This window comes from Ambystoma mexicanum, chromosome 3p, assembly GCF_040938575.1.
Source record: "Ambystoma mexicanum isolate Mex_15411 chromosome 3p, UKY_AmexF1_1, whole genome shotgun sequence".
NCBI lineage: Eukaryota > Metazoa > Chordata > Amphibia > Caudata > Ambystomatidae > Ambystoma > Ambystoma mexicanum.
This window is the reverse complement of record NC_090925.1, coordinates 621,438,280-621,446,148: the sequence shown is the minus strand read 5'-3', so window position 1 is coordinate 621,446,148 and position 7,869 is coordinate 621,438,280.

The window sequence follows — 7,869 nt, the reverse complement described above, 5'->3', positions numbered from 1 at the left end:
GAAATGGAAAACATGTATTGGGGGAACCCTCTCATCCTTGGACGTGTGGTGCTGTAGGGAGGAGGGGGCATGGCCGATGGGCGTGGCCCCTTTCCAGGTCACGCAATACAGTGTCTCTTCATAGAACCCAATCCTGGTGATTTGCATAAAAGCAAAGAGTATTATTGGAACTTAAGAATGTCCACAAGTTTAAATGTACATGGCTGGTGTCCCAACCGGTATACATGAAAGCGTTGAAAAGTCTGCTATTGCGCTGCATGAGGCGGAATTACTCACAAGGGAAAGTAAGGTTCACTCTTGTAACCAATGTGTTTATCAGTATGAGAAAGGTGCATCTGAAACACACCCTTATGAACGCTTCAGAAGCAAGCATCAGCCGGTCGGTGATAAAACACATCTGCACTCGTGTACCAGGGAAGAAATCAGCCTTCTTCGTATTAAAGAAGCAGCACCATTCTGAGGCTTCATCTTTGTGCCTTACTAGGTGCAAATTCCCAGGTGCAATGCAGAACGCACTGTGATCTCAAATAATTTCTGCGATCACTGGTGTCCGTTAAATGGATTTACAAAAAAATATAAAGGCGAGTAGAGGGTTAACATGAAAGCACTTGCTTCATGCTTTCATGTTAACCTTCTCCTCGCCTTTATGTTGTTTTGTAAATATAGAGGCGAGGGGATGCTGGTGCTCACAAGGATTATTTTCCTTTCTTCCAAAGGAAAATAATCATTGAGAGCCCCGACGGGAAGAAAAGGAAAACAATTCTTACGAACACCGTCCGTTAAGACTGGAAACATAAGCACAATATTTTCTTACCTAAATTAGCAAGAATTACGGAAGACATGGCAGTCGGCACGACAGGGCTGACCACTTCAAGATGGCTACGAGGCAGAAGAGGATTGCATCAAGTTAAGTATGGCACCGGCACTGCACTTCTGCAAACACAATGATTGGCTGCTTCTGTTACTCGCTATGATTGGAAGCTAATTCTGCTATTCAGCTTCTGGCCAATCATAAGGATTAGTAAACAGCCAATCATTGCCTTTGAGTTGGGCCAGCCAGGTGGTGCTTAGTCCAATGGCAGTGTCCCAGCTTAACATCTGCCATTGGGTTCCGTCGCAGACTCCGGAGCAGTTTTCCGGGAAAAAGCAAACATCCCAGTGGCACAGGGGCAGTTTGAGCCATGGGTTTAGATAAGGCACCGGTGTGGCAAGACAATCTTTGCCGGAGGGGAGTGCTGTCTTGTTCCGGCACAAGACCTCCACTGGACTTCTGGGAAACAACAGGGTAGACCTATGGGTGAAATGAGCAGGGATTCTGGCCTCTGCCACGACCAATCCCCTGATAAATGCCTGACAAATGCCTTGCCCTGCCTCAATGGACCCTTTCCTTGGTGGGCAAAAGTCCCAGCAGGCCACTGGGTGTAGCACCTGAGCATATTAGAGTAAAGATTGAGGCACCTCTCATCCTGCTAATTGGTGACTGCGATTCTAAAAGTTTAAGCTGTCCTTCCACTGAACTGTATGTTCCTGACTCCCATAAGCCTTAGCAGGTCATAAAAAAGTCTGAATTTCCACACCAACGCTTTCCCGGATCTGCCACATCGCATATACTGTTTTTGGTTTTCAGGGGGTGAAATTTATCCATTTGAGAAAGAGAGAGAGAAAGAAAGAGAGAAAAAGAGAGAGAGAGAATGAGAGAGAGAAAGAGAGACAGAGAGGTGACATTGGGAGCTACAGAAATGCGATTCTAAGGCTTTCTTCTCCTTCCCATGACTAACCGACTCCCTGCTAAAATATCTGACCACCTTTCACTACACACACAAAACCCCAACCCTGCAGAAGGCTAGCACACGCCTAGCTGTTAGCACATTAATGCTAACCGAGCCACGACTAAGCACTCCTCTTTAACCCTGTCACACTCTGCTACATTAGCAGCTAACCAGACCAAAGCGCTATAGTGGATCATATCTTGGGCTTTTCCTTATGGATAACATACTCCCATGTTTCTCCGCAAAACCCACAGAAAGCAGATTGGCACTCAGGAAACGGGTACTTGCGACATGCACCCTTCAACACCACAGGTTTTGCATTTGCCTTTCCCAGTGTCTCAATAATGATCCTTCCCTTTTTTCTTACAGAACCTAACGGAGCGAGGCCACCAATAGTCGGAGACGGGCACTATGCAAGACCACTTACATTACATTACATAATACCCATGCAAAAGCCAAAACATGTGCCTTTGTTAACAAGACTTAAGTGCAAGGACCAAATGCAAGAGCACACATCCTCTTTTGTGGCGCAACCCGTAGAATACAGCCGAGTCCCCGCAAAAATATACATAGTCACTGACATAGCTGTCCTACCTGTACCAGAACACACTGTCTGTCATGGATTTTATAATGTCTTTAAACTAGTCACCTCTGGTAGCAATTGACTAGTCACCTACATTCTGATTACTGTTCAGATGCAATGTAATGTTCTTTTTTTCTTTTTTGCACGTGCTATTGTCTTCTGAAGAGCCTTCGACGCACTTCGCTTCAAAGGCATAACAATGACAAAAAGGTTCTATACAAATATCAAATAACAGCATAACTTAAAAGGGCGTTTATTTGCGCGCTGTGGTACACGTTGACCATTTCCTTCAACATTGCAATACCAAATACCGCCACTCGATGTCACCACAGCATTGAAATTACGTAGATGCACCTCGGCTTTTTTTATTGATTTCTTGTCGTGGGGCCTCGGTACACGAAATTCCTTTCTAACCAGGACTCAGGGCTGTTATACTTATGCCAAGAAAGTGTCAGCAGCACTACTCCCATGGCTGCTTAAATGAGAGACAATTGGCATTTTACTGAAGTAGGAGGAGGATACCCTTCGAGAGTGAGTACCTGCACTTCCGTACTCACCTTACCCACCACCAGCAACATCCTATGCGCAGGCTAGCAACGCTCTTAACGTAGGCAAATAACTTCTACGCCCTCAGTCCACCCCTCCCACCACCAGCACTCAACTTCCGGAACATAAATAACCGTCCTCCCCAGTCCTAATGCCAAGCGAGCCCACAAGGCTCTCCCTGTGGGAAAGAAGTGGCTGCGATCCGCCTGGTTCCCAGAATTAATTAAGTCTTTAAACAGACCACATTTTGGCAGGAGGGTTGTTTGGATTCAGGGTCAGTGAGTTTACATTTCGCATTTCGCCTCCGCCCTTGACACATTGTGCGATCTTTGTACAATTGCAAGTGCCTGTGGCCTGGATTATGACTTTGATGGCACGTGATCCTTCGCGCCTGGCTTGGCCAGCTTAATGGCGAGCTGGAACTACCCTCGTTAGCCCCATGTCCGCTCTTACCCATCTCAGTGCATACTCTTGAATGCAGTCCACCTTCCCCTAGTCTTACATCCAAAAATATTTCTCCTATTTACCCGTGTTGGGCGACACCCCGCCCCCACGTGGTGTATAACGTTCAACTTATATCACCGCAGCGAGCATTGGCTCCCGCTGCCCTTGCCAGGCTTGGTATCACCAGTGTGTCTCTGCGGGAGAATCCTCAGCAATTGGCCAGTCCAGGGTCTTCTCAAGCCCACCCAATCCTCAGAAGCTAAATCCTGCAGAGCAAGGATAGCTCAGGGGGCAGGAAGGATAGCTCAGGGGCAAAGCGTTTGTCTTGGAAGCAAGACAGCGCAGAGCAACACACGCTCAACAAACAACATGCACAGTGACCGTTGCTGGAAACAGCAAAACCACCTGCTACAGAAATGCTTTTGGGAGTATTGCCCCCCCGGCTCCACCACACTGCTGGAGTGAACTTTCTTCAGTAGGATCTCGGTCTGGGGTCCCCTCGTCTTCATCAAAGGCCTTCTGTGGCTTGAACATCAAAGAACTCCAGAAACTGTTCATTTCCCACATTACCATAAACAGAGAACTCTTCTGCAAAAGCGTGCCCACATTTGCACAACTTGGTGTCCTTGGACTCTTTTAAAATTATTATTGTTATTATGATATTTATTGAGCTTGGACCTAGCTTTGAGAAGCAACGGAGTGCTCTACAGAGGTATACAACAATATAGATACATAACAGAGCACTTTACCGAGGTATACCCTTCCGCAGTCCCCTCTTCACCTCTTCCTTCCCAGGTCCTCTGCAACGCACTGGCCACACACATCACTGCAAAAACTCAGGACATCCTTGACACCCTTGTGTACCCTCCCCCTTACCACCCCTACCTCCTATGGCCTGCCATATTCCTCTCTGCCTTTCTCTCCTCCTTCTCTCCTATCACACCTGAGGTCACCAGAGTTGTCTGCTCTATGAAGGTCTCCTCCAAACAGGTCGCGCCTTGTTCCTCCAGAACCATTAAGGACAATATTGTCTCCCTTGCCCCTCCACCCGCTGATTTCTGCAACCAATCTTTTGCTACTGGATCTTTCGCCTCATGCACTCCCTTGTGTGCCCCCTCCTGAAAAAACATTCTGCAGACATGTCTTGTCCAGCCAACTACGGCCCATATCTATCACTCCCTTCCTTGGGAAACTCTTGGAGAAGCTGGTCTCCCCCCAACTGACTCAGCACACTGAACTTGTTGGCTGCCTGCACAACCACCAATCTGGATTCCGAGCATCCAGAGGCACAGACACTGCTCTTCTGAACACCCGAGAGGAACTGCTTGCGTCTCTTGACTCCAACTCTACAGCTGTTCTCATTCTATTCAATCTCTCTTCTACATTTGATACGGTCAACCACTATATCCTCATAAAACGGCTCCACGACACCCTAGGTATCTCGGAGCGGGAACTGGACTGGCTGAGCTCTTTCCTCAATGACCCTCCGTCTGAGGTTATTCTGCCCTCTTTCTCCTCCCCACCTCTGTCTCTACCTGCGACATCCCAGAGGGATCCAACCTTTCTCCCTGGCTCTTTAACACCTATATTGCTCTGCTTGCACACCTCATTTCAACCTTCTCCCCCAATTTCCAGTGTAATGCAGATGACACACAACTCTTCTTCAAACTTCCCTCTGATCCCCTCCTTACCTCCACCATCATTCCTGACTGCCTGTCTGCCATCCAGTCCTGGTGTACGTCCATTGATATTTGCCTGAACGCCAGCAAGACTGAGATCCTTCCTATTGGGACTCCTGCTCCCTCTTTCTTCGCCTCACTCTAGCCATCTTCTATGGGCTCTCCTCCTTTTCCTTCATCTGGAGCCAGAAACCTTGGAGTCATCTTTGACTCCTATCTTTCCTTCCTCCCTCACATTCAGGACCTTGCCAAGAAGGCCCACTTTCAACTTCACCTCCTCAAAGGAATACTTCCTTTCCTCACTTTCCCCCAGAAGCTCGATGTCTCTAGAGCTCTGGTTCTCTCTAGGCTAGCCTACTGCAATAGCCTTTTTCTTAAACTACACTCTTCTTTTCTACGACACCTCCAGCTAATCCAGAATTGGGCTGCAATCCGAGATGTGGCCTCTTCACTTTCCTTCTCTGCCCACATCTCGGATGTCTCTAAAAAAATCAAACTTCCTACTGCACCTCCTCAGAGGTACTCTACCTTTCCTCTCCTGCCCCCAGAAGCTCACTGTTTCCAGAGCCCTGATTCTCTCTAGTTTGGACTATTGTAACAGCCTCTTTCTAAATCTACCTGCCTCTACTCTCCGTCCTTTGCAACTCATCCAGAACAGGACTGCAAGACTTGTCCTTGGCCTCAGGCCCTGGTATTGTATCTCTCCAGCCCTGAACTCTCTCCACTGGCTCCCAGTGGATGCAAGGATTACATTCAAAACCCTTTGCATTGTCCACAAGGCTTTCTGGTGCCTGGGTCCAAAATACCTTCAGCTTTCCCTCCGCAAATACCTCCCCTTTCGAGCTTTTCGCTCCTCTACCTCTAACTCCCTCAGGGTGAGACACTTTTCAAAGAAACGAGCTGGGGTAGATGTCTGTCTTCGGCAGGGGCCTCCCTCTGGCACAGCCTTCCAGCCACTCTGAAACTTGAGGAGAACCATCTCCGGAAGCACCTCAAGACCTTCCTCTTTGCTTCTGCCTTTGCACCTCTTTTCCCCTGCTGATCTTCTCTCCTGCACCGTGCACCTGGCCTACCTTCTGACTTCCAGGCTCAGGTACCCGCTCACCTTGCCACCGACCCGCACTGCCTGCTGGCAACCCTTTGCACTACGGTCTGTATCTGTATCCATACAGCCCCCCGCCCACTTTTTCCTGCACTTATCAGACATACCCTGTCTGCTCCCTTAAACTCAGCACTTGCCATTTGCTGACTGCACTTCCATTGTTTGTTTGCCTTTTATTATTTATTTATTTTATTTATCTAATTTTCCTTTGCTCTGCACTTTCCACTTCTCCCCCCTCCCATGCACTTTTCCTCTTTCCCTCTCCCATGCACCTGCGCGTTCTCAATGTCACTGGGCCTAGTAAGATCGTTGTTTTTGTTCTCCCTTGTTTCCCTACCTTGCTTTGTTGCGCTCTGAAACACTTTGTGCACAAGCGTTTTACAAATAAAATATCAATATCAATATCAGTATCCTATCTCTGCAGCCCTAAAATCTCTCCAATGGCTCCCGGTTGCAGCAAGGATCAAATTCAAATCCCTCTGCATCATCGATAAGGCTGTCTGGGCCCAGGGACCATGCTATCTGCAACTTGCTCTCCCTAAATACTCTCCCTCCAGATCTTTACGGTCCTCCGGCACCAACTCTCTGTGTGTCAAGCGCTTCGCTGAATAGCAAGCTGGTGGCTGATCTCTTTCCTCGGCAGGCTCCCTCCTATGGAACAGTCTCTCCTTCCGCTTCGTCTTGAGCCGTATCCCCTCAAATACCAGAAGCTCCTCAAGACCTACCTTTTCTCCTCCTCCTTCTCTTCCTCCCAACTCTGGTAAACTCCACAGTTGCTGAGATTTGTTACCAGGGCCCTTATGTGCCCTCCTGGGTCCTGGCCTCCCACACCAATCACCTTCAGCCTCTGCCCGCTCCCAGCACTTGCCTTGAAATCCACTGACCTCTGCCACGATAGGCCTGCACTTATCTATTTATTGGCAGCTGACCACTTTCACCAGATCACTGAACAGCTGCTTACTCCCCAGCACTTCCCCCTTTGATACACCTAGCATTTAAGCATTTATCCCCCCCCTTTGGTCCCACCCCCTCATCTATTCTTTCTCTCTGCACTTGCACGCTGAATGTTCACAAGGCCTAGTAGGTTTGCCTCTATCTTTCACTGTCATATTTGCTTTTCTTTCCCATGTTCCCTCCCTGTTGCACTGTGGGCACTTTGAAACACAATTTACTTGATATATAAGCACCTTACAAATGCACAATAAATAAATAAAAATAAATATACAACAGTACAGACACATAACAAGGTGCTTTTCAGAGGAAACAACAGAACAGATATACAGCGGGGTGGGATACAGAGGGGCACAAATGAGGGATACAGCTGTACCGAGCAGCAGAGACGAGAGGGGTGGGCGGCGTCTAGAGAGTCAGGTGGCGCGAGTGGCGATGAGATGGCCTAGGTGTTGAGGCAGAGAGATTCCTTGAAGAGGTGGGTCTTGATTTATTTTCTGAAATGTAGGAGCGTGGGGGCGAGTCTGATGATGATGGCGAGGAGGGTCCATAGTCTTGGGGCATAGGCAGTGCAGGCTTGTTTTCTGGACCTCTCCTTTTTGCAGCGGCAGATTTCAAGTCTGCACATGTCCTGGCTTCTGGTGGTGCACTGTCCGCCGAAGATGCTGAGTTTCTCCACAAGGTAGCTCGTTGACTTGAGGGCGACTGCCTTATAGATGATGCAGCAAGACTTGACGGTGATCCATGCATGCAGTGGGAGCCAATGAAGGTCGATGAGGGCCAGGGTGATGTGCT